Source organism: Ambystoma mexicanum, chromosome 2p, assembly GCF_040938575.1.
Source record: "Ambystoma mexicanum isolate Mex_15411 chromosome 2p, UKY_AmexF1_1, whole genome shotgun sequence".
Lineage (NCBI taxonomy): Eukaryota > Metazoa > Chordata > Amphibia > Caudata > Ambystomatidae > Ambystoma > Ambystoma mexicanum.
In genome coordinates this window covers 950386984-950412692 of record NC_090923.1, presented here as the reverse complement: position 1 = coordinate 950412692, position 25709 = coordinate 950386984, and the positions used below count along the sequence as shown (strand labels likewise).

The following is a 25709-nucleotide window of genomic DNA, read 5'->3' as shown; positions in this document are numbered from 1 at the left end:
TCAAGAGAATTACAGCGAGCATGTTCCTTCATTGCTCCAGTTGCGTTAGTTCTTTAACCATTTATCATTTATGAATCACTCCATTAGGTAATTCATAATATGATTGTCTGCAATGCTTATGGTGGTCCGATAGCACAAAAAGTAGAGCACTTGTATGTTGAGCGGTTGAGTGTGCGGACCAGATGAGTGTGCGGACCGGAAGAGTGTGCGGACCGGAAGAGTGTGCGGACCGGAAGAGTGTGCGGACCGGAAGAGTGTGCGGACCGGAAGAGTGTGCGGACCGGAAGAGTGTGCGGACCGGAAGAGTGTGCGGACCGGAAGAGTGTGCGGACCGGAAGTGTGCGGACCGGAAGAGTGTGCGGACCGGAAGAGTGTGCGGACCGGAAGAGTGTGCGGACCGGAAGAGTGTGCGGACCGGAAGAGTGTGCGGACCGGAAGAGTGTGCGGACCGGAAGAGTGTGCGGACCGGAAGAGTGTGCGGACCGGATGAGTGTGCGGACCGGATGAGTGTGCGGACCGGATGAGTGTGCGGACCGGATGAGTGTGCGGACCGGATGAGTGTGCGGACCGGATGAGTGTGCGGACCGGATGAGTGTGCGGACCGGATGAGTGTGCGGACCGGATGAGTGTGCGGACCGGATGAGTGTGCGGACCGGATGAGTGTGCGGACCGGATGAGTGTGCGGACCGGATGAGTGTGCGGACCGGATGAGTGTGCGGACCGGATGAGTGTGCGGACCGGATGAGTGTGCGGACCGGATGAGTGTGCGGACCGGATGAGTGTGCGGACCGGATGAGTGTGCGGACCGGATGAGTGTGCAGATCGGACGAGCGGACAGAGCAGATGAGTATACAGAGCGGATGAGTGCGTAGGCAGACATGAGTACATGCACGGGGTAGACTGGAGTGCATGCGCGGGGAGGTCAGGAGTGCATGCGTATGAATACATGAGAGCATGCGTGGGGCACACTGGAGAATGAGGGATAGACTAGAGCACGCAAGGTGAACTAGAATGTGCGAGTGGGTCGAGCAGGCAGGAGTGTGTAGGACAATCTTGGATGCCTGAAATGAATAAAATGCATAGAACGGACCAGATCTCATAAAATTGCGTGACGTACATAATATGCATTAGAATCCAGGGAACAGTTGAAAGAACGTATATCATACCACACCCCACGCCTACTCTCTTCTTTACACCACCACTCAAATAGAACACAGGGATACTATGACACCATTCGGTATAACTGTTCTCATATCAACATCTCCCGCTTACTCCCCATCACTCTAAGTAAACACCGCTGGTTTAACACCCCCCAGCCAGGCGTTCTCCTCAGGCCTAACGCAACCACACTCGATCTGGATAAATTCTGCCAGAGCGAACACATACTCCTGACCTCTCAACCACCACACCTACCGCTAAGAAGCAGCTACCACATGAACTCCACACCAGCTGCACACATACCTGGTGCGCACACGCACCTTTTGACTCTCCTCACTCTCTCTACTGACCCGAACTTCGGTTCCCAAGGGCGTTCAACCTACCACCGCCTTCAGACCATACCAATGGGATATAAGGCGCTATATAAATGCAAGATAACAATAACAATAAGGCCATGCCTGACCTGTGTGAAAGGGGTAAGCTGGCCTATGTAGATGAGGTTCTAGTCAAAAGCTCAACTGTGGAGGAACACATAGCAGAGATCCGTTATGTCCTGAAACAGTTGAGGGCTGCCGGAGCAAAACTCTCCTTTCAAAAAGCACAGTGGTGCAGAACCCGTGTCAATTTCTTGGGGCATGAGATAACTCCTCAGGGTCTCTGTCCCCAGGAAAAGAAAGTGGAAGCCCTCCAGAAAATAAAAGACCCCACAACTCTGCGGGAACTAAGGAGCCTCCTTGGACTAACTAATTACAGCAGAAAGTTCATTGAGGATTACGCAGAGATCACAAGACCCCTGATCCATCTTTTGAAGGGGGGGTGAGGGGATCAAGTGGGAGTGGGTTCCAGAACAAGCCGAGGCAGTAAGACAACTCAAAAGAAGCCTCTCACAAGCGCCTTGCCTAGCTTACCCTGTCAAAAACAAGGAGTTCTTCTTGGAGACAGGGTTCTCAAATACATGCTTGACTGCAGTATTACATCAAAAGCATGACAAGGTCAATAAAGTAATCTCCTATGCGAGTAAGACTTAATCCTCTGTGGAGGAAAAATTCAACGATTGTGAGAAGGCACTCCTGGCAACGGTGTGGGCATTGAAGAATTACCACCCGTTTATCCAGGGGGAGCACATCATAGTGGAGACTCCACACCAACCTTCGCAATATCTTCAAAGTGACAGAATCTGGGCCGGAAATGTGAGTAATTCCGAATTACTTCCTGGATTCTGTCAATGCAAGGCTTTCCTGTGGAGGTCAGATAGGGCCAAAACAAGAAGAGTCCCCTCGCGCAAGGTCTGGCTGACTTGCATGATTGTGCCAGAGAAAACTGTCTCGAGGACGAAAGTCTTAAAATCAAGGACAACATGGAGGCATACCTTAATTCCCCACACCAAGTCTATGAAGACCAGTATGAGGGAATGACCACTGTCTACGTGGATGGATGCTCCTACCATGTTGACAACAATGGGGAAAAAGAACTTGTGGCCGGCGTAGGGAATGCATGGGTGAATGATGCCCCAGAACCCTTTGCTGGGTACAAAATCGGTCCCTGAAGTAGTCAAGTGGCAGAGCTGATGGCTGTGCATCAAGCCATCCTCACTGCTGTCCAACACCAACTCCACGAACTGGTAATAATCACAGTCTCAGATTATGTACGAAACGGGTTCGTGGAGCACCTGGTTAATTGGAAAACCAGAGGCATGCTATGTGCTAATAATAAACCATTGAAACATGGAAAATTAATACAGAATATTGATGATCTGGTCACCTCGAATGGGATGACCATCTACTGGAAAAAGATCAAGGGTCATTCTAAAGTAGAGGGACCAGACAAAACTCGAGATGATCTAGCTGATCACCTGGCCAAAACCGGAGCCATCCAAGGGGATCTACTTGAGATCGAGTCACTGTTGGGGGAAATCCAGGTCACTGCTATCACTAGGTCCCAGACAAATGCTCACAATGAACTCTCAACTGCACAATGGAGTAAGGAGACCCCAGATGCTGATTTGATTACGGCTCAAAAAGGTGATCCAATAATTGCTAAGTTTTATCAACACATTGAGGACCCTGAGAACTTTCCCCTGACGGATACCGATTACATAGGGAAAGAGGACCTCAGAGTGTTGATGAAATGTCAAAAAAAATTTTGGAATCCAAGATGGTTTGTTGGTGAGGAGATCCCTAGCTGGCCACGACCAGTGGGTGGTCCCTACCTCATTCCGAAGCCTGATGCTAAGTCATGCCCATGATACGGCCACAGCCGGTCATAGGGGGTTCCACACAACACTAGAAATCTTGCGAGAGGTTGCATACTGGCCACACATGGGGCAGGACCTCGACCAATACTTGAAGGGGTGTCTTGTATGTGCACAATTTCAGCCAACATCACACACACCGTGCTCTTCTCCAAAAGAGGAGGATGACACTGCCTTGGTCAGATTTACAAGTCGATTTTATCGGTCCTGTGATTCGCTCCTCTAAGGTGAACAAGTACATGTTGACCGTGACATGCTTTTTCACTAAATGGGTGGAATGTCTCCCGGCCCCAAATTGCAAGGCAAAAGCAGCAGCTGCCCTGATGATCAACCACATCTTCTCGCATTTTGGACTACCCCAAAGGTTTGAGTCAGACCGAGGTAGCCATTTCACCAGCGAAGTGATGACAAAGATGTGGGAGATACTTGGGGTCAAAAGGAAACTACACATTGCCTACCGGCCAGCCTCTAGTGGTGGAGTTGAGCTCTAGTGGTGGAGTTGAGAGATACAACAAGACTATTGTGAGCATATTAAAAAAGTTTGTGGCAGATTCTGGGCCAAGTTTGGACATTCGATTACCTCTTGTCCTGATGGTCATCAGATCTACCCCTTCTTCTGCAACAAAAATGTCTCAGTTTGAGCTGATGACTGGACGAAGGATGGTGCTTCCCCAGCATCTGCTCTACAGAACTCAAGAGCAGACCTTGATAAATGCCTCCACAACTCATGAGTATGTTGAGAATCTGAGAAAACACCTTCAGCATGTTTTTTACCTATGCTCAGCGGAATCTAGAAAGATCTGCAGACAGTATGAAGACCCACTATGATCTTAAGACAACTAAAAAAAGAACTAAAAAAAGAATACCAAGTAGGAGACCGGGTCTACTTGTATAATTTCCAAAGGAACCAAGCCAAGCAGCGCAAATTCCTCCCAACTTGGCAGGGTCCTTTTGAAATTGTAGACAGAATCTCACCAGTCGCCTACAAAATCTGCATCCCCAAGGGCAGTTTGGCAGAAGGGGAAGACAAGTCAGTCCACATCAACCAGCTGAAGAGTTGCCATCCAAGGCATACTTTGCGGCAAAAATAAGAGCCAACCGGAGACCCAGAGGGGGACAGTCCGGCCACCTAGAAGAATCCACCTGTTGAAACCATTCCACCTGTTAAAATCAATCCACCTGTGAAAACCAGTAGTGAATACAAGCGGGGAATCTTGTGAATTATATTCAATGTATGGGAAATTTCCATAACCATGCTCTGTTCTGTCTCATAGCACTGAAACCAAGGATTCTAAGTACCAAGGAGGACCACTCGGGGACCGGGAGGAAAGACCCAAGGAGCCCGGAGTATCGCTCCATACTCCCATCCAGAACCAGCGAGGACAGCATGTCGATCCAGCATTGATGGGAGAAGCAGACGACTTTCACCACCTGGACCAAAGAAAGAAATAACATCCCAATCTCCCGACTTCCCCTTGAAGGGCGGTCAAACTCAAATCGTGAGGGGGGGGCTTTGTGGGATGTTTTAACCCACTTATGCTCCGCCATGCGGCATCACTGTGTTCTGATGGTGCCAAAAATAGGAAAATGGCTGCAAAACCCTTGTGCGCGCCAACATTTCTGAAAATCGCGCTCTGCAAAGCACAAAAAGATGGTGGCCCAAATTGCCATGCATGTTGTCTGTGGTGGAACAGAGATCACACTCCTGAAACATGTCACTGGGCTCCACAACAAGTGAAAAGCACAGAAGCAAAAAGCAGTGCTTTGCTAAAGGAAACCCAAAATGGTGCTTTAAATCCCTTTTTCTTTGTTGCTGAAACTGCAAAAAGCCGGTACAAAACACCCTCAAACATCCAAAATTCTTGCGGGGTGGTACAATTCACTTAGTGCAAGAAATCATTGTGAACATACAATGTCCTGGAAAGCTGAAGGCATAAAAAGATTTCACAGAAAAAAATTGCCTGCCTGTGGAATCTGTCAAAATCTGGGTGTAGTACCCTCGGCCGCCTGAATGACAGCTGTCAGAAGCTGCAGGATTAAACTTTTAAACATGTATAAACTGACATCAAATGTTTGCAAGCTAAGTGGCCCACACCATTAAGATGACACCCTGTTTCTCTCCTATCAAGGCCGAGAGGAGACCTTGACCAATCCCTGTCAAAGGGGCGAGCTTAGGATAAACCAGCCCACACTCACCCCCTGTATCATAGCATAAATAGAGAAAGCTCAGGACTCAGAAAGACAGACAGATTCACCCACTATCCTGATTCTGGCGGCGCACCCTGCTGCAGAACCCTCTATCTTACTTGCTCCAGACTCCAGAAACTTGGCAAAGCAGAACCCATTGAATAGCTGAACCACTTTCAGGTAGGCCTCAATTTCCAGAACCAGAACCAATCCCACCACTTAAGGGGAACATCAGAACCTGCACTGTTAGAAATATTTTTGAATTGTCTGAACTCCCCATCCAATCCCTCCTATCTTCCTCCTGTACTAGTATTGTTAAAACTTTCTTGGCGCTGAAAATGTTTCATCTGAAGAAGGCGAGCGCCTCTGCAGGCAGTCATTCTGATCAAGTGGCTGTGTTCGTGTGTGGTATTTGTTTATTCATAGTCATCCTCTAGTGTAATCCTTTTTGTCATTTTAAAAGTGCATTCCGGATTTCCATTTTGCGCCTATCTCGAAAAAAACAACCTCCACTAAAACGTCCATAATTTCCTCAATTTTCAAAATTTCAACTTCTGCTTGTAGCTAACATCCACAGCTTTAATTTGCATCTAAAACCGCATTCCAAATCCATATAGTTCTCACGTTATCGCGGAGTGAAAAGTTTGCCACAAATTTTCGTTTAGGGAAATTCTTACACGTGTAAAACAGCTTTTGATTGCTCCCGACCTCAATTTTCCGATTTCAAATGTTTTCTTGGTATTAAATCATTGCTTGTGTGCAACTATCCAAAGCGACTCCCATTAGAATTTATAATAATTTCAGCAATTTAGACCATATTTAGTGTTTTTACCCAATCCATTCTCAGATAAGTTTAAAAACCATTCTGACAGCTTGCCAATCAATTCAGTTTTTCTCTTGTGTTGCGGGGGGAAGTGGGATTGTTATTTTGTTTGAATTCTGCTATTCCTGAATACCTGCTCTCTCCTCCTATCTCTTCACATTGCCTATTGGAGTTTGAGGGGTGTGTAGGGGAAACCTTTAACCACAGTGCTATTTGATCTGCACACACACACACCAAAGTATTATTTCTGTGCTAAATTGTTTTGCTCACTATTACTCCTTGTGTACTAAAGAGATTATTCTGTGTCACCTCACCCCATTGGTGATTATTGAATACCCATTAAAACAGTGTGATTAAATTGTAAATCCATAAATAAATATTGTAACTTTGCAAACCAGCCTGATTCCTGGTTCAGTGTGACCGGGGGGTTCCAGGAGAAGGTTGTGATATGAGTGGTATATCTTTCAGAATAAAGAACCTTTAGACACAAAAATTAATAAGGATTTCAGTTGTGCATTACACGCTAGGCGTTGACTTGGGTGTGTGCCGGATTGAAATCACTTACATCACCTACCCCAACAGACTCGCCGCTATTATGTCCACTGTAATGTTGAGACTGGACAATGCAAACTTCTTATATCTGGGTACCCCGGCATATCAACTTAAACTCCAAATAGCCGAAAACGCGGCCGCCAGACTCCTTCTTGCACTGGGACACAGGAATCACATCTCCCCGGCTCTACGCACCCTTCACTGGTTGTCTGTTGGACAAAGGGCCACTTTCCAAATTCTATGCATTACGCACCGAGCAGTGCACAAAATTGGCCCAGCTTACCTACAAGAGAAGATTATACCCTACCACCCATCACGCACCTCAAGGTCAAGCACTGTCTTCTTACTAGTGATTCCAGCTTCCAATTCAACCAGGATTGGGTCAGCCTACTCATCCCTGGATCCAACTCTGTGGAACTGCCTCCCTCCTCACATCCGACACTCCCAAGACTACATGGCCTTCTGTAAAGCTATAAAAACCTGGCCTTTTCCATAACCATGACTAATGCACGCCGAAACTCACCGCAATTATAGAATCGAGAGTCCAATGAAAATAGGCTCTCTGACACATGCTGACCCTGAGAATAATGACCCTCTGATCGTACAAATAAAAACCTACTACGGTACACCATGTGAAACCACCCCAGAGTACCTATACCACGAATCATGAGAACTATCACTGCCAGCTCATCCTGATCCAGAAAGTAACCAGGACCAGTGAGCTCCAAAAAGTAAACCTCCTACTCCAGACACTCACCTCTCCTACCACCATCCTCACTTTCCACTCTACACCAACAAACAATAGAATGCAGCTATACCCCTCGATCAATTTCTGCCTAGCTACACACATACGAACAATCCTACATGAACACCTCAACAACCTGCTAGAATGCAGATATGCCCCACAAATAAAAAGAATCTGCCTAGCTGCACACAAACTTCCTACACAGTCCTAATGCCGCCAGAATGCAGTCTCGAGAGAGATAAACACCTGACTGCACACATTCGACTGATCTCTCACTACCACCACACCTAATTTTAGGATGCTGCCTCCATTACGCTAATCTCACTGGCAGCACACATATTGAGTGCACCCAATTACTGTATTCTACCCTACTCTCTCGACTGACCTGGACTGCGGTCCCCGAGGGCGTTCAACCTAAAAGCGCTTTGAGATCATACCAATGATATATAGAGCGCTATATAAATGCCAAATAACAATATAACAGTTTCATAAATTATGTGCCCATATAACGGCTTTATAAAATGTAACAACACTGATAAGACCCAACAAGGCTGAAATACGTGTCTGGGTTTGCCGTTGGTACTTTGTTCAGAGGAGAATTGCCTAACATTTCGGTGCTGGACTGTCCGGGTGGGTGGGACCAGACTGATATGCAAATGGATATTTCACCTCTGTGAAAGGTACAGTAAGCTAAAACATAGACCCTCCAGAGAACAGGTTATTTGGCCGTGTTCAGTAGAGGGGCTCCCAGACCTTTGTATATATGGCCAAGGTTACCAATGCTTGGGGACTATGTCCCCTTCCAGCTTTCTCGTGTTGTTTTAAAGCAGCACACACCACCTTAGCGTGATGTGCTTCAAAGGTACTTTATCCCTTATTCACTTTCGATTGGCAACATTCGTTATGCCCTTTTGAAGTGCCTATGACAGGCTGGTGGCAGCCAACAGACTTTTCCACAGTATGAGACCGACACAAAGGTGGCATAGTGGTTGCAATAAACGTTTATTTGTTTAAAAGAAGTGAAAAACCCAACTATCACTAATGATAAGAGGGGTTTCCCTACCTCAAATAATAAACTAAGGAGATTATCAAAATGTAAAAAAATTCTAAATGTCCACTGTCGTGTCAAATACTATTTCCTTCCCTTACAGTTATATCTATGGAAAAAGGCTCTACTGGTCCAGAAGAATGACTCCCTTCGTCTGGACAGAGGATTCAAATGTTACTTAAAAATGCACCAGGCGGGATGGCTTCCCTCCCTTGGTTTCTCTCCTGGTTTCCAAATATCTTCCTTGCCTCAGTGTCCCACAGCCCCAGGGGGAATGCCTCCCCCTCCCCTGGCTTTCATCTAAGGTTTCTTTAGGCAGGGTCCCAGACCCCAGTTGGCAGACCTGGTTCTCTTCTTCACCAGGTACTGCAATGAAGATGAGGGATGGAGCATCTCTTACTTCTTGAGCTACCTGGCTCACTGTCCTGCCAGGTATTTCTTTGGTTTCTTTTCTCCTCCTGCTGCTGCTTGTAGGATAGACCTGGTTCACTATCCTGCAAGGTACTATCGATCAACTCTTTTTGTGATTTGCAAATCTACAGCTCCTTGGGTCCCAGAACCTTCTTTTCTCAGCTTTCTTTAAGCCTTCTTGCCACCTTCTTCCACCTTTTAGCTCCCCTTCGCCCGTTTGGTCACGCGCATGCCTCCTTTGGGCTTGGTCCACGTGGGTCTCGACCTCCCCGGGGCGTCTGCGGTCGAGCAGGGGATCTTTCCAGCCTTCTCGGACGGTTTGCATGCGGCAGCTCTGCAAGTTCCCAGTTTCTCTGGGTGCTGTCCTGAGCCGGAGGACCCGACAACATGTTTGGTCCCTCTTCCCTTTTTGTAGCGCTCATACTGACAGATTGTCCATATTGACTAGTCCGCCCTGGTTTGTTCTGCATGCTCCTCAGCACTCTGCACGTCTTTCTTTGTCTCGGTTACAATATGATTGTTCTCTAGTGGGTAACTGATGACCTTCCTCATCCCAGTTTTAAGATGGGATTCACATGGGTAGTCCTTACTCTTCCTCAGTATAAGGTAGTGAGATAGAATGGTCTTCCTTAAGAATTTGTGGGACTAAGTTACACTGTCTAGGGAAAGAGGCTGAGGGAGGTTGTAAGGAGGTGGATGGATACTGCATTCTCCCCGACACATCGTCCCTCATCTGATAAGGGGTCCCCCCCCCCTTCCCATGTGATCTTCTCACAATGCATCACCCCCAAGGGGACTATTGGACTGTGGCTGCACCGTCTTGGGCCCATGGGAAGGGTTTCATCATATGGAAGAAGGGACAACATCTAAGGATGCATCACACAGGCCATTCTTGTGTACTATATTTTTAAATTGCCTAATGCCAACTTGAGTACCATGTACCCATGAAAGCTGCGCGATGTGCTTTTTCGATTTCTCCCTGCCCTCTCAGATCAGGAAACCTGATATAAGGGTATACATATCATGTCTCCAGCTTGGATTCCCACCAAGATCCTTTGTGTGACTGAGCTGATCAGTACTGGATTTGGAAAGTCTGATCCCAAAGCACACTTCTGCCAGGAAGTGCCTATTGCTGGTCAGATGTGGGGTTAGCAGCTCTCCTTGATTGGATAACAAACATCTGTTTCAATGGCGCAAATATATGTCACTAGAAAGCTGGACAAGCCTCAGCCAACATTTTGGATAAAACGAGGAGCCTTGCACCAGTTCTGGAAGTCACCCACTGGTTTCAAGAATCCAAAGAAGAGGAGCCTGCATCGAAGCCCAAGAAGACTGCTGCTCTGGACAGCCAAAATTACCCAGGCCAACACCAAGTGAAGCCTTGCTCTCCTTGCTGCAATCAGAAAAGACCCAGACTGTGCCTTGTTTCTCTATCTGTCCTGTGCCCTGCACCACACTAGAATCTTGCATCGGCTGATGTCGGAAGTGTTCTGGGACCATGGTGTGGCCTGCCTCTCCAGTGAAAGGCCTCCCTGCTGCAATGGTTGGCATCCCAAGCTGGAACTTGGGACTCTGGGCTTGACTGTTGCACCTCACCTTCCGTGCCCTGGAGGCCATCGCTGTCATGGGAGTTGCTCTGCCTGATGTCGTAAGTGTCTGGCCAGTCGAGCTGCAAGTTTGTCGAAGCCATCCCAAAACTAGAGATCAGAACCATGGCATAGCCAGAACAAAATCAGATACCGCCTTCAAGCATGGCACCTGAGACAATAGCGCGGCTAACGGCAGATGTAAGTGTTCCCAGCACTTCCAAGTACCCCTGGGGTGATTACTTGGAAAAGAGTGTACTTACCTCGTTTTGTGACGCCCTCCATAGGGACTATATGGGTGCAAAGTCCACTTCCTGAACACATTCCTCCATGGCTGTTATCAGGGGAGTTTCAGCCAAGGCTCTCCACCTACCCTCAGGGCTGCAACTATCAGGGGGCTGGAGGGTTAAGGCTGTTCTGACCCCATCAAAATATAGAAAATTACCTTTAGTCCCCCCCCAAATATTCCACCCAACACCTCTCCCTCACTAATGTTCCAGTGCTTGCACGAGAAGAAACACATTCAGGGAACATCTGAAGCTGAAAAGGGACAGCCCAAACCACATAGCCAAGAGGAAAGGTTGTCTGAAAAAAGTATATATGTCCCATGGTTTGGGCACATTTTACTGTTAGGGCGAGTATTGTGACAAATTAAATGTGCTCCATACCCAGTGTAAATTATGTACTCAGAAGGGTTTCAGCTTAAATGCCCATCACAAACATATTTGGCAAACATAAAAACCTGTGGTGATTTGGATGTTTCCAAAGTGCTCTTTGATTTTAAGCAAAGTAACAAGTTGCTATTTGTCTGTGTCCCCTTTCGGATAGGTGATTTATTTACAGAATGGCCACAATTTCATGACAAGGTCTCATTTTGAAAGCCGCAGTGCAGTAAAATAAGTCAAAATAACATCTAAAAGGCTTATACTAGTATTCATATTTATTTTACCACTCTGCAGCATTTTTAAAATCTTTTGCAGGCAGAGTGTAACACAGAAGGGTGGGGAAATGCATTTCTTCCTTCTTATGCCCACTCCACCTGGAAAATCACCTAGTTTTACAACTGCAAGACGGTTCATAAATTGTAATATTATTGCATTTCTTTTAGTATTTGCCTACATTTACACTTACCAAAATGAGGTAGAGCCCATAGAAATCCATTAAATGTAATCTGCAGAGTAACTTGCAGGTCGATTTTACATCTTTTTACAAAAAAAGAGTAAAACGAAAGAGTAAAGGTGATTTTGCTGAATTCATGCTTTCTTTTTGCATTCAGTTTTGTGAAAATGGAGAATTCCATGCAGGGCACCAAACAGCAAGTGCTAACATTGGAGGTTTCCTGCATGCAATTACCGTTTTTTACAATGGGCCAGACTGAATTAATTGTTTATATATGGAGAGTGTGTGTTTTATTCACAGACCGCAATTTATTTTCTTTACAAACTGGCCAGAGGGATTTATTTACAATATGCAAACTGGATGCACACCAGACCACCCAAAACCATGGTGAGTGACCTAAAATGCATATTTGCAGGGTCTCATGACTGTTGGTGTCAAGCAACCTCCCCTTTTAGGCAACACCCATCACACTTTATGCTGCACCCCATTGAGAGCCCCCCTCAATCTCTCACCTACTGGATTTTTTTCATGCGTTACCCTAGACCACCAATTCGCTACATAACTACTCACCAGAATCAAACACCTACACCTCCTAAACGACTATCAGATAGGGTTCTGTCCCAAATGCAGCATCGAGGCGGCCACCATCCAGGTGATGGCTAATGACCGCCAAATCATGTATATGGGCAACTCATGTCTCCTCGACCTCTCAGCTGCATTTGATAGTCGACCACTGTATCCTCTTCTCCCCCTTCACCGACAGGATGGGATTCTCTGGGAATTTCCTGAATTGGTTTACCTCCTACCTCTCGGCAGACACCAGGCCATCCAGAAGACCATGTTGCGTTCTAACCGACTACCAGTCCATCCTCTCACGGATCCTTTCTAACCATGGATCCTCAGAGTAAACTCGTCAAATTCCCTGATCTAGCCATCCACCAATATGTTGATGATACTCTGTTATGCATGAGAGTAAAAAGCACAGATCATCAGTTGGCACTGCAATTACCTAGCCATAATCCAGTCCTGGATGTTGACTGCCTACCTCAAACTTAACCCAGCCAAGACTCAATTAAGCCTCATCAGTCCCCCTGCTAAATAACAACTTGTCCGAAAATGGCTCAATAATATCCACCTAGAAGGAATTGAACCGCAACTCTCAGAGTCTGCAAAATCCTTAGGCTTCACCACTGACAGCAGTATGACCTTCCAGAAAAACAGAGCCATGGCATGGTTCCTTATCTCCACCCTTCACAACATCAAACCGTTCATCCCGCTGCACGAGTTCCGGACCGTGTGGTTTCGCACATCGCTGGGGAAAATGCCTTCCTTATAGGGCTCCCAGCAGCTCACTTGGCTCCCCTAAAAGCTGCAGCACGTCTTATTACGGGTGCGCAGAAATATGACTGAATCACCCCTAACACCCCCATCCTAGGCAAACCACATTGGCTTCCTCTCCAGGCAAGGATACTGTTCAAGACTGCATGTATTATCTGCACATCGACCAACCGGCTTGAATTACAAGTAGCCTGCAAAGAATGATCCACAAACAATCCTTCTCTTGTCACACATCCACCCTCTGGAACTCTATACCAGTATGGGCTCAGAAAGCCCCCACAATTCTTAATTGTTCGCAAATCTCTCAAAACGTGGCTTTCTCAACAGCACCCGACGATGGACTAATCCCAATGTACGCAGAGACAACATCTCGCACGCAGAACTGCGCCACTGTTAAAAGATGCCAGCCCAAACGCTGGCTACCCACACCTTGTACAGAGCTTTGCTGCTCTCGAGCTAGGTCCACGCTTTAAACAATAAAATAAAACCAATTCTAAATTGTGTGGCTTTTTACCCCCCTTTTCTTGAAAATGGTGCTGGAAAACATACCAATGCAACACATTTTTAAAAGCTTCTCCATGCAGGTGGTGAGGGGGGAATCTCCTTACAATAGTTAGGACGCCCTCACTACGCCCGGTCACTTACACCAATTTGTGGGAGATGTTAATGCCACTCTTCTCAAAATATTCTCCATCTGCCACTGAGTTTGAATTGTTTACAATGCCAGTATCCCCTCAAGTGCTTGCAACAAATCTCCCTCTTCCTCTATCCATTAGCATATGCATAATAATGCTACTGGCTGTGCACAGTGGTGGCTAGTATGTTTGAAGGCCGAGGCACAGGTGACCTCCCGCCCCCCCATTTTATCTATGCTATGTGAAATATGTTAATGTTAAAGGTATTTGTACCGCGCACCGTCACCACTGCAGTGGTCCTCAAGCGCTCTAGCGGATCTGAAAAGGAGTGTGTGAAGAGGGTGAGTTAGTAGGGTGTAGTGGGAATAGGAAAGAGTTGTGATGTCCTGTTGGCCGCTTCAGTTTGGTTTGCATCGTTCGCTGAGCTCAAGTGTGGTTTTTCTGGTCGGTTGACAAATTCCCATGTGCTGTTGTGCCGGGCTATGTGTTGTTAGTCTGTTGTTGCAATGTGGTGAAGTGAGTGTGGATTGCTGAGCAGAGAGGTGGTTCTGTGAGTTTCTGTATGGCGAGTGTATGCGGAAAGTTGAGGTTATAACGTACGGATAAAAAATATGACAATGCATTACTTACCGTAAAAGCATTTCTGATGGTTGTATCTGCTTAGATTCACATGCTGTGCATAGGTCCGACATCCAGTGGTCACTGCGGAGTATTGCATTTTGTTTTTCGTAGTCGAAAAGGGGACGTCGACAAGGCGTGTCTGTAACACTATCCCTATAGTGACGTGCGTTGTACCCACAATCCCTCACGCGTCGAGGTCCCTCTGTTTGTATATTTCTGCCCTGAGGGAGCCTTCTAGACGTGAGTGAGTACAGAAAAGAGAGATATAAAAGGAAGTCTATGTTCCTTCCATCCGAGCGGGGAGGAAGGGTGGGCGCATGTGAATCTAAGCAGATACAACCATCAGAAATGCTTTTACGCTAAGTAATGCATTGTCTTCTGATGTTTGTTAATCTGCTTAGAATCACATGCTGTGCATAGACTAGCGAGCAGTACCCGGAGTTGGCGGTGGGTTATGAGAAGGAACAGTAGAGAAAAGATGTCTTAATACTGCCTGTCCCACCTGGGAGTCAGATCTTGAGTGTGCATCTAGACAGTAGTGTTTTGTAAAGGTGTGCACAGAACTCCAGGTAGCCGCTTTGCAGATGGACTCAAGGGGAACATTTGCAATGAATGCTATGGATGCCCCAGTGCCTCGAGTGGAATGTGCTCTTGGCTTGAAGGGTAGTTCTCTCTTAGCAAGAGTGTAACAGAGAGTGATGCATTGTACAATCCATCTAGATATAGTGGACTTAGAGACTGCATCTCCTTCTCTTCCTGCTGCCACCGAGACAAAGAACTGATTAGTCTTTCTCAGTGATCTGGTTCTTTCCATGTAGAACATGACAGCTCTGCGTACATCTAGTGTATGCAGGCTTTTTTCACCCAAGTTGGAAGGGTTTTGAAAGAACGTTGGTAGTTCTATAGATTGGTTTACATGAAATTTAGAGATGAATTTTGGTGCAAACCTAGGGTGTGTGCGAAGAACCACCTTATCCTTGTGAACTGATACGAAGGGGTCTAATACAGAAAGAGCCTGTAGTTCACTTACTCTCCTAATGGAGGTGATAGCTATTAGGAAAGCAGTCTTAATAGTGAGGTATTTAAGAGTTGCCTTGTGCATGGGTTCGAAAGGAGTGCCCATGAGTCTAGAAAGTACCACGTTTAAGTCCCATCCGGGAGCTGGGCTAGCTATTGGGGGGTGTATTCTCTTTACCCCTTGCATGAAGGCCTTTATAACTGGTATCTTCCACCACGACACTTTAAGTTGGGAAGTGGTGTATGCAGAAAGTGCCGCTAGGTGGACTTTAATGGAATTAAACACTAGACCTGAATCCAGTAAATGGGTCAAGTACAGAATAATGTTAGTGGCAGAGCAGTCAACCGGGTTGATGTTCTTACTTCTACACCAGATGACAAATCTTTTCCACTTGCTAGAATAGCAGTGGCGAGTATTAGGTTTTCTGGCTTCCCTGAGGATGTCCATACATCTCTGAGGGAGATGTAAATGTCCAAATTCTATGATCTCAGGAGCCAGGCTGCTAAATTCATGGTCTGAGGGCATGGATGCAGTGTCCTGCCCTTGTCTTGTGACAGCATGTTGTACGGGCAAGGAAGTTTGATTGGGGGAGATAGGGACATCTCCATCAAGTGAGCGAACCATGGCTGCCGGGCCCACATTGGGGCCACTAGTATCATGGTCACCTGCTCTTGGTGCATCTTGTGCACCACCTTGTTGAGGAGGGGAGTCGGGGGAAAGGCGTAAACAAATTTCCCTGACCATTGAATCAACAGACCGTTCCCCTTGGACTGGTTCTGGGGGTACCTGGAGGCGTAACTTTGGCATTGTGAGTTCTCCAGGGTTGCGAACAGGTCTATTTCCGGGAAACCCCATTGCGTGAAGACGTTTAAGACGATGTCTTCTTGCAATTGCCATTCGTACTCTTTGGGTAGGGGGAAGTCTCTGCTGAGTTTGTCTGCTAGCAGATTGAGTTCCCCTGGTACATGTTGTGATAGTAGGAACATGTTGTGTTTGAGAGCCCACTTCCATATATTCTGGGACAGCTTGGACAGTCCTGGAGAGTGAGTGCCCCCTTGCTTGTTGAGATAGTACATGGCTGTGGTGCTGTCTGTGAGGACCATCACTGTCTTTCCTTGTAAGTGTTCCTGAAAGGCTTTCAGTGCTTTGAACACTGCTAATAGTTCCAGCAGGTTTATATGTTTGGAAGCTAAGCTCGAAGTCCACACTCCGTGAGCAGTCTGATGGGATAGGTGAGCCCCCCATCCTGTAAGGGATGCGTCTGTGGTTAGAGTGGCTTCCACTGCGGGTGTGGCAAAAGTTTTCCCTAAAAACAGGTTTTCCTTTGTCCACCACCGTAGCGAGAGAACCAAGGCCTGCGAGACCACCACTAGGTCGTCCCATTGTCCGCTGGCCTGACACCACTGGCTGTAGAGCCACTCTTGCATTGGGCGCATGCGCAGGCGCGCGTGAGGTACCAAATAAATACATGACGCCATCATCCCTAGCAAACGCATTGCTTTGCGTACCGTCACCTCTCGACCTGCCACATAATGGGGGATCTGAAACAGCATGTTTTGGACCCTCTCGTTGGAGGGGAAGACGAGGCCGTCCTTTGTTCGAATTAGAGCCCCTAGGAATTGTTTGATTTGGCTGGGGTCTGAGCTGGACTTCTTTTCGTTGATGGAGAAGCCCAGTCGGGACAAAAGGTCTACGGTCTTTTGGGTATTGGAGAAGCATGTTTCGTAAGAATCCCCTGTTATGAGCCAGTCGTCGAGGTACGGGTAAACCGGGATGGATAATCTGCACAGGTGGGCCGCTGCCACTGCCAGTACTTTCGTAAATACCCTTGGTGCAGATGCTATCCCGAAGGGTAGTACTCTGAACTGGTAGTGTTTGTTCCCTATCTTGAACCTGAGGTATTTTCTGTGCGCTGGCAACATTAAAATATGAAAGTATGCATCTTTCATGTCTAGTGTTGTCATGTAATCCCCCTGTGATAACAGTGGGATTACATCCTGCAAGGTTACCATACGAAACTTTTGGGGTTTGACAAAATTGTTCGCTGGACGCAGATCTAATACAGGGCGCATGGTTAAATCCTTTTTGGGTACAAGGAAGTACACTGAATAAATACCTTCTGTTACCTGCGATAGGGGGACAGCCTCTATAGCTTCTTTTTTTAGTAGCTCTTCTACTTCTTGAAGAAGAATAGTGAGGTGTTCCGGTGTCATGCGCCGGTTCCGTGGGGGTCTGTATTTTGGGGAACCGTTGAATTCGATGCAGTATCCGTGGGCTATGGTGGATAATACCCAGCGGTCTGACGTTATTCCCTCCCATGCTGAAAGGAACGATGTTAGCCGGCCCCTGACCGGTGATGCATGGGAGGGGACCCGAATCTTTGGGTCATTTGTTGGTATTTGGCGTGGGGCCTTTTGGACTTGAGCCGCGCCCTCTCCCTTTGCCACGACGTTGGCCTCTTTGACTGAACTGGGTGCTTTGGTTAGAGGGCCAGTTGGTAGCAGAGTAAAATTGTTGTTGGCTTTGCTGCTGGCGTTGGCCACGAAAGGAGCGTCTACTGCCATAGCTGCGTCTGTTAGGTGGCCTAGAAATTTGGTCAAGAGTTTTGATGGTATCAAACTCCTTCTTCGCATGTTCTAGGGCCTCATCAACTGCTTTCCCAAACAGATGTGTTTGCTCTATGGGCTTATTTATTAGGGAAGTCTGGGTTTCTGGCTTAAATCCCGAATTGCGCAGCCAGACATGGCGTTTGAGAAGTATTCCCTGAACCAGGGAACGTCCAGCTGTCTCTGCGGCATCCAGGGAGTTCTTTACGATGCCCTGGTTTACAAGAGTTCCCTCTGATATAGTTGCCAACAGGCGTGAACGCAGGGGTTCTGGTGCGTCCTCTGCTTCGCTGCGCAGCTTGCTCCACTGTGCATCTGCGTAGCTAGCTAATAGGGAATTGTTATTCGCAATCCTAATTGAGAAGGCGGCGGAGGTTGTGATTCTCTTCCCAAGTGCATAGAGCTTCTTGCCCTCTTTGTCAGGTGGTGCCTCACTAGTAGATAGTGGTACCCCCGCTCTCTTCCTTGCGTTAGTAACTACCAGAGAGTCCGGAATAGAATGTCCCCTGATGTATAAAGGGTCAGAAGACGAAGGGCTGAAGAGCTTTTCTATCCGAGGGTTGACCCCTCTGACTAAGGCCGGATTGGAAAGGGAAGGAGTTATTCTTCTCTTTATAGAAGCCAGGAGCGGAATGGACTGACTGACCGGGGCTTTTTCTTTAATAACTTTTTCTACAAAGTCTATGTCCGGAAGAGTCTCCCCTGTGTCTATTTCAAAATGCGCTGCTGCCTTGCGCAATAGTGCATTAAGTGAGGGCTGGTCATCTATGGGGGAGGTGTTGCCAATAGGTGAGTCCTTGGGAGGAGAAGGGTGAAAGACATCAGGGTCTGAGTGCACTGATGGGGATTGCCAAGGCTGCACTGATGGGGAGTGCCAGGGCTGTGAGGTAGCTGTATCTTCCTCAAAAGCTCCTGTGCTAGTGTAAGGGTCTTCCTCAAACCTCTCCTCCTCATGTTCTTCCTCTCCACCTAAACACTCCTCATCTTCCTGGAGGTATTGCTCCTCTTCAGTGAGGTCATATGCATCTGTAGAAGGGGGAAACAGCCTAGGAATCTTGACCCTAGGGTCATCCTGGGTCCATTCTCTTGGTCTTTTGGGTGTGGGTGGGTTTTGGCTACCCAAAAACCTCTCCATCTTTTCCATACAAGAATGGAGTCTTTCCATGGTCTCATGGGGAACCCCTGAATAGTCTAGAGGGGGGAAATCAGTGTTGTCACCTTCAAAACGCTCCCACAACGTCGACGAAAGGTTTCCGTCGCCCTCAGAAAAGCCCTCCGGTAGTTCAGAAGTGCCTTTAGATGAATGGGGCAGTTCCTGGCTACTTTTGTGCTTTTTCGGCGTTTCTATTTCCTTGGGTGCGGTATTCGACATCTGTTTCGTCGTCCGCTTGCGTTTGTCCTCGGAAACAATTCTTGCCAGGCTCTCGACGACGAGTTCGTCGGTAGAGGGTTCTGGAGTCGGCGTTGTCTGCGTTACGCGCTGTTTCTCGACGGCCGCTCTATGGAGCGTTACGTCGGGTGTCTTTGAAGTAGCGCCCGTGTTAGATGAAAGCCCAATCGCTGGTCGCGGCTGCGTTTGCGGGTGGGGCTTAAGACCCTTACGGTCTAAGGTCGACGCCGGAGTGCCCTGCGTCCCCTTTGGCGCTGGTGGATCCTTCGTCCTCGACGAAGAAGAGCCGTGGGTTGTGTGCTTAGGCCTATGGGGTCTGTGTGCGTCCTTGTCGCCGGGGTGTTCATCTCCATAAGCAGGGCGTGAGCCGAGCCCGTCGGGGCCGGGGACGGACGTCGAGGAGCGCGAGCGCTCCTTCTGGGGGTTAATGACTTCCGTAACGGACATCGAGTTATCACCCTCCTCGTCACTTTCTGTAACAGCGGCGGCGGGTGAGGAAACTGTCTTCGACATAGCGTAGTCCGCCCACCTCTTAACTTTCGGTTCTTTAAGGGTTCTTGGTTTTAAGAGCTTACAGGCCGCGCAGCTGTCCTCTTTATGATCGAGGGGCAAGCAACGATTACAGAGCTTGTGTTTGTCCTTCCAAGTGTATTTGCCCCTACAGCGTGGGCAAAACTTAAAAGGTGTCCTCTCCATAGCTGAGGCAATAAAAACTGGTGATAACAACCCCAAGGGAAAGATAGGGGAGAAAGAAAGACATTCTCGACGAGAAGAGAAAAGTTCGAACCCCCACTCTCCCTACTGTATGTTGGCCGGCGAGGCCTGGCCACGTGTTCGGCAGCGCCGAAGGATCTCCTCCGTCTCTTCCTCTCCGTAGAAAACTTGCTCGGCGGAGAAACAGCTTCACAGCTAACGTCGAGGGGAGGGATCTTTTAACAGTAAGTATATATTAAGGACCGAGGTCCGTAGTACTTGTTTAGCAATGTCTCTCTAGGAGCTCCGCGTAAGGCGACCATAAGCTGGGCGGAAAAAAACAATCTGAGGGACCTCGACGCGTGAGGGATTGTGGGTACAACGCACGTCACTATAGGGATAGTGTTACAGACACGCCTTGTCGACGTCCCCTTTTCGACTACGAAAAACAAAATGCAATACTCCACAGTGACCACTGGATGTCGGACCTATGCACAGCATGTGATTCTAAGCAGATTAACAAACATCAGAAATATATATTTCTTTCTTATCTTTAAAAAATATATATTTTGTCGATATCTTACCACTTTGTCTTTGCGTTTCTGCGCCCAAGCTCTATGGTTATCCTCTGCGTTTGGTACTGTAGTTTGACCGCCTAGTTGGCAGGTATGATGAAGGGTGCGAGACCTCCTCTGTGACTCCAGTAGTTTATGCATCTAGCTGCTTTCCGCTAGTTCCACGGCCCTGTGGCTGGTAACGTTTTGGTCAGTGGACCGGTCCCTCGCTGCCCATCCAGGGTGGGTGTCCCCCACCTATCCAAGTTCCTGCTAGGATTAGCAGCATGTGGACATTGCTGGGCGATGTGCACCCACCGCTGCACTGATAACTGAGTTTAGGGTTATGCTTTCTCCCAGGGGATTCACGTTTACCTTCGGGTCCCTGCTTCCTAGATGTTTCCTCCTGAATCTGGAGTAAAGAGTAAAGTTCTGAGTAGTTTTCTGAACTCCATATGATCACTTGTGTTGCGTATGTTTCTTGGTAGGTTATTCCAGGTTAAGGCTGCCAGGTGAGCGAAAGATGATCCTCTGAATTTTCTTTTATTGTATGGTTTTGGTACTAGGCGAATGTCGTTGCTTGATCGGAGTGATCTTGTCGGATGGTAGACTGGTGTGTATTGTTTGATTCAAAAACATACTGCCATATTTCGCCAATGGTAGCGCACAGCGTGCCACTGTGGCAGCATGATCATCTCATTTTAAGCATTGCGCATGCATGATGGCCCAGGCCCACAATGCAACTACATAAATTGGAAGACAGAACAAAAAAGAACAGAAGGAAATTCTAGCTTTATCTCTGCCCGATGGAAAGTAAGGCCCTAGACAAACAGAGGATGACCATATCATTATAAAAGAAGCGGACAAAGGTGGAAACATTGTCCTGATGGACAAAGTAGACTATATTAACATGGCACACAACCACCTAGAAATACCTGAATGCTATGAAGCCTTGACACTCAATCCCAGCAAAAGCATCAACATTGAAGCCAAAAAGATAATTGACAAATGGCACAGGATTGGGCTACTCACTGATGAGGCTAAATTCTTGGTGGTGGAACATCCTAGAATGGCCACCATATATTTTTTTAATGAAGGTGCATAAGGAATTCACCCATATCCCGGAAAGGAAGACCAAATCTTAAGTGCAATGAGCTGGGTAACAACCAATAGCCCAATACATAAATATGATACATAGAGATGTGACCAAAATCCCCACCTACCTGCATGACACAATGCACATCCTCCAAATCTTACAATAATTGCAATGGCAATCCAACTACATGCTGGTGACACTAGAGGTCCAAGCCCTCTACACACCTATTGATCATGCCTTAGCTTTACAGGCCATGGATTTCACATATGCAAATTAGTCTGCATCTTTCTTCTGGCACATGCAAATGCTGAAAGAGCTGTTACTCTTGACTAACATGCTCCTCTTAAATGGAATCTATTATAGACAAAAGGGGGTCACCATGAGAGCCACCAATGCACCGGCGATAGCAAATCTATTTATGAACAAATTTGAGTAGGTCCATGCCCTATCAAATACTGGATTTAACATCAACTTTGTAAAATGGTACCTTAACATTGATGTTGTTATCCTGATTAACTAGTCCAGATCACCTACTTTAGATGGGAGACATGTTCTAGGAAATTAGTGGAAGATCAGGCAAGGTGCAAGCACATGGAAATATCGCAGATCACAATTCCCCCCCATAGATGGATTTCGTGTAGGTCGCAGAGAGTTTGGTTTACAGACGTAAACTTTACATGGCCTGACGGGTTGAATGACCAGATCAAGGAAGGAGGAATGAAGCAAACCACATTTGGGCAGCAGCCGATAGCATCAAATGGTTACTTGTAGCGAAGATTAAATGAAGTACCATTGGGTAGTGGGTTTACGACCAGATGGGTTTGTGGATATGGGGGAACACATCCTGCTGGGAGCATGGAGTCTTGTTAAGTCAGGCCAAATGGTGAGTCGAAGTAGGGTTAGTTAATAAAACACATGGAAGGGGTGCTGGAGGGGAGAGTTTGCCAGTGTTTTATGGGTTTCGTTTGAGCTCTTAGGAAGACAGCAGGATGTGTGCTGGAGACAGTATGATCTGAGATGGTAGTCGCAAATAAGGTAACGTGAGGGAATGCAGTAGGAGTACACATAGGACACCAACGTGTCTGGGAAGATAAAATGTTTATTGCTTGATTAAAAACATGGTTGTTTGTTTCCCTCCCTCCTCTTGTTTGAAGTGTTCTTGTAAAAGCCTTGCACATAAAATACCGGGTTAAAGGTTTCCTAACAAATTGGACAAGTGATACATTGAATTGTTTTTAGATAATAAGGAGACTATGTTTAGAATGAGAACATAGGGGGATTTGAATTACTTTCAATTGCTTTTAAAGGCTTAGCCAATGGGATTTTGAGGGATGACTTTGTAACAGAATATGTGCGATTATGTAAAATGTGCAAATGTGATTAAGAGCTGCAACTTTGTTGAGCACTGGAAGGAACTTAGTTTTCAGCTTCACAAGGCTAACTAACCCCTTCCAGCCGCCGACAGCATGCAATAAACCTGCTTTTCTGACAAAGTGCATTTACTCTTCATTGGAGCTGTTTTTTTGCATTGGATTTTGGAGTCGCATATCTACACTTCCTACAGTTGGCAGGCTCTTGTCCAAAGGGTAAATCCCCAAAATGCCTACTTCATAGAAGGGAAAATTTGTTTTTATTGCTAACTAAATTTGCAGCGTCCACCCTTCCTACAGGGGACAGATTCTCTATACCTCTATAAAGCTGTAGAGCCATCTACCCTTCCGGTTAACGTCAATCTTTGTTCCTGTGACTGGGAACCCCCCCTGTACCCACCATTTCAACAGGTAAATGGGTAATACATCATTCCTTTCAATGAGACAATACCTAGAATCGAACAGGTGAAAAAGCAGTGTTTTGGTTCTGGGACAATGGGCAGAATCTATACTTCTTAGAGGTGAAATGTAATGCTTTGTCTCGGGGGCAGTGCCCACAATCAATCTGCCCCAACAGGTTAAAGGTAGTTTTTCCATGAGCAAATCTCCAGACCCCCATACTCTAAACGCGACAAAGCTCTTTCAATAGGCAAACTCCTAGAATCCATCAATCATTCGGGAGAATAGCCCATGGGGCTTCATAAATCCCCTTCACTCATACTTTCCAAATTAAATCTCATAAAAAACTCATACCTTCCTAAGTGGAAGGCAGTCCTCACTGAATCCATACTTCCTACAGGTCCTTCATTCCTTCCTGCAGGATGCAACCATGTAGTCACTGTACACAGCTAATTTACTTAATAGTGACTACACAGTAATATTGAAAGAAATGTTGCTAAACCCCTACAACATTGCAATTCTAAATGTACATCTGGCAATATTGCCCCACCATCCACAATTTCAACAGTGGTTGCTCCCCTGCTCACCCTCTCAATACACCCTAGTTCGCCCCTATAATGGTGGGATTGGAAGTGTACCCCAAATGTATTTATTTTAACTGTTATCCCAAAAGGTGCTTTTAAATTTAATCTTTTACCAGCTGGTTGGATTTGCCACATTGTGCCGTGGATTATTTGAGACCTCCAACTGCATTGTGCCTGAAGTATAGATGCTCTCACTTAGGGATTACCAAGTGTGTATACAAGTGCGTTTGTGATATATGCTTTTCTTTTTTTTTCTTTTTCGCAAGCTTTATTATTTTAGAGGTAATCAAGTCAAAACTGTTCTTAATTAACAAAAGAAAATATATAAACATACAAACAAGCCTAACAACATCAATTTATCACCAATTCATTGGTTGAAATCACTGACTGTAACCACAGAACACCCCCAAGTAAGTCCCACCCGGTTTACATTATCCCGTCAATGTCATTTCTTTATGCTTATGCATATGAGGCAAGTCAGTTAATTAGTTATCTACAGAAAACCCACGTTCGTCAGCAAAATCAGTTTGTGGGTGAAGTGTTCATGAGATCTTAAATAATCTAACACACAAGACCATGTCCTATAGAATGCCTGGTATGAATCATTAACATTTATAGGATTTTTTCCATGTTTATCATAGCCCAAATTCTGACCCAGCATTGCACCAGAATCAGACCCATTTGTATCTTCCACGAGTATGCCAAGTTCAGTGTAGCGGCCATCAGGAGGCGAGTAATCACTCTAGCCATTGCTCCACTCAGGGGATAAGCCCTTTCCTCATCCATGTCCCCCAGAATTATTACTTTAGGGTCCCATGGGAAGGTTCCATTTGTTAAATCCTTTATGTGCCACAGTACTTTTTTTTCCAGTGAACTTGTGAAATCTCGCAGGACCGTCAGAGGTCTGACCATACCCTTCTCCGCATACCCTCTCTAATACATTCCTGTCAATGGGATTCCAAGAGGATACCTGTAGTTCGATCCCCAGATCGATCTCCCATTTCTGCATGTATGCTTGCTTTTCAGTGCTGTCTGTTGGATCCAGCCGTCTATAGCACCGGGCCGCCCAGCCTTTCATGTTCCCCTCTACTGGGGTTGATTCTGGCCTCCTGGGTTTACTTGTGCCCCTTCTCCTCACTTCCAAGTGGGTGATCCAATGTCTTATTTGTGTATACCTATATCTTTCCACCTCACTTAGTGAAAATTGACTTTTACATTCTTCGAATGTCAACGCGCGTTACTCTCACCTGGTCTCCGCTGGGACATCAGGCGTTGCTGGAAGGACAGCCGTCTGGACTGCTGGGCTCATAATCTTGGGAGATATAGTCTGCTTGGGGTCTGCTCGGGGTCTGCTCCTAGCATGGGAAAGCGAGGTCAGCTGTGGGCTACTGGTACAAGTGTCCGCCCAGACCTCCCTCCCTCCCTCCCTGGTTGCTCTTCCCCTTCCCTAGGTATTGAATTCTCCCCTTGAATGCTCCTCACCTGATATTTGTGGTTGGTGGGCTTTCCGTCCTGCTATTCGTTG

General features: G+C 46.7%; 1 protein-coding gene across 2 annotated transcripts in view; it reads right to left on the bottom strand.

Annotated features, from left to right (window-relative positions):
* The window catches only part of LOC138566953 (zinc finger protein 208-like), a 644285-nt gene that overhangs the window by 247195 nt on the left and 371381 nt on the right, over positions 1-25709 (bottom strand). The window lies entirely within an intron of this gene.